The sequence below is a fragment of the Chamaea fasciata genome, unplaced genomic scaffold (genome assembly GCF_029207755.1).
Source record: "Chamaea fasciata isolate MVZ Bird 193981 ecotype frontalis unplaced genomic scaffold, bChaFas1.0.hap1 SCAF_94, whole genome shotgun sequence".
In the NCBI taxonomy this organism is placed as follows: Eukaryota; Metazoa; Chordata; class Aves; order Passeriformes; family Sylviidae; genus Chamaea; species Chamaea fasciata.
Window position 1 is genome coordinate 182756 of NW_027094179.1, and position 1879 is coordinate 184634.

The 1879-nt window shown below is 46.8% G+C and overlaps 1 long non-coding RNA gene across 1 annotated transcript; it reads left to right on the forward strand.

Moving 5' to 3' along the window:
* LOC136304466 (uncharacterized) lies at positions 1 to 1409 on the forward strand. Its single transcript, XR_010724607.1, has 3 exons — positions 1 to 169; positions 782 to 1004; positions 1166 to 1409. It is a non-coding gene; the product is annotated as an uncharacterized lncRNA (long non-coding RNA).
* Positions 1410 to 1879: the final 470 nt, after the last annotated feature.

Here is a 1879-nt window from a genome sequence, read left to right on the forward strand (position 1 = left end):
CTGTCGAGGGTATTCCTAGATTGCCACAAGATGTGTGGAGCTGTCAAGGTATCCTGCAGCACTCTGACTTTTGTCCCAACTTTCTTTCAGATGCAGAGGGATGAAATCCGTGGCAGAGCCCCCTGTCCTGGGTGAGGGGCTCCCCTGAGAAGATCGATCGCTATTCAAGGTGAGAGTCACATATTTCACATTTTTTGGCACTCCAGTGCAGGCCACCTGCATTTACAGCTTGAAACAAGTGAGTCCCTTGGTAACCCCCCTGGGCAGCAGCTGGAGCCTGCTCCGGGCTGGGCTGAGGGAGCAAACACTTGTGGCTGACACAGCTCCACACTGGGGGTACTTGGGAAAACACCTGCCTTGTCCTGGATTTTTTTTTTTTTGAGCTTTTTACACGGTTTTAATCATCACCTTGGTAAAAATAAATGGTAAGGACTGAAAACATGAGAGGCTGGCAGGTTATGCTCATGAATGAGAACTTTTTTTTTAAATAACTGTGCGGCCTATATCTTAATTTTGAGACTCTCTTTTTTGGCTGACTTTACTGTAAAAAATCTAATTTTAATTTAGCTGCCTCAATAATGTTTTTATTGTACAAATATGTTCTAGCGGCAGGAGCTTAAAGTAGTAACACCAACATGCCACCTCTGGAATAAATCCCTGCGTCTCCTCAGACCTGCTGGTTTGCAGTAGAGTTTGGGCACCTTTCGCTGCAGCTGTGGTTCTTAATAACTGGAAGTTCATGGATTGCTGGGCGATTCCCATAAGTTCTCCTATTTTGTAGGAGCTGCACGGTGAGGTCAGCATTCTGATGGAGGCCCTGGCACAGCTGCCAAGGGCAAGGAACGTGGAGCATCCCGGGGCTTCTCCCACCCGAGTTTCTCCCGGAGCGTGCTGCGTGTCGTGCCGGATGTTTAACCCGGGTTTGGGGTGTTCTCCTGCAGTCCCAGCTCTGACTGCTGCCCCCGAGCCCCGGCCTTGCTCGGTCCCAGCACTGAACCTGGCAGGTGGGTGTGCTTTTCCAGCCCTTTAATCCCACGGGCAATCCCAGATTCCCGGAGCTCCCCGAGGCACAGCCTGGCCTCCCTCCCTGGGAGCTGCATTTCAGTCTGCCTGGACCAAGGCCATCCTGTTTGAGACTTTATTCCTGTTGCTTTTCCTCTTGCAGGTAGTTGGCGAAAAGGAGAGAGCCAGTAGGAAGTGAAGCCACTGGAAGGCCTTATCCCAGTCCAAGGTTCCCACTTTTCTTTCTGACTCCTGGATAATTGCCTGGCCATAACTGGACAGAGACTGTCAGTTTGATTTCCTGCCTTTTCCAATAAATCCTTGCTTTCAGCTGGAGTGTATTCCTGGTGTCATCCCCCTCCTTGTCCGTGGATGTGTAAATAAAATTCCTGACTTGCCGAGTCCAATTTTGTTATTGCAGGAAGTGTGGTGCTTTTGTTCCACTGAAACTTCCCAACTCTGCTGAGAGTTTCCGATGTCAAATACAAGTAAGATTCGAGTTTCTTTGCATTGTTACTCCCACAAAACACAGATCATTCTTGGATAGGAGTAGCTGGACCTGTTGAATTTCCACTTCCCTTTAAAATTAGAGCAGAGGAAGCAGATTTAAATTTGTTCCATGAACTTCCACCAACTTGATGACTGTTCCAAAAGTTTGCAGTGTTAGAAATGCCTAAGCTTGTTTTCCAGGCAAGCTGGGATTTAGATGTTATTTCTTCCTTTTATTTGATGTTTTTTCTCTCTCTGATTCTAGTAAGAGAATATATTTTTTTTCCAGTTTTCCATCCTAATTGGAGTTTTTGTACATTGTAGGGCACATTTCCAAGGAAATTTACCAAATTCATGTTGGTAAAGCAGGAGCTATTCAGTATTATGC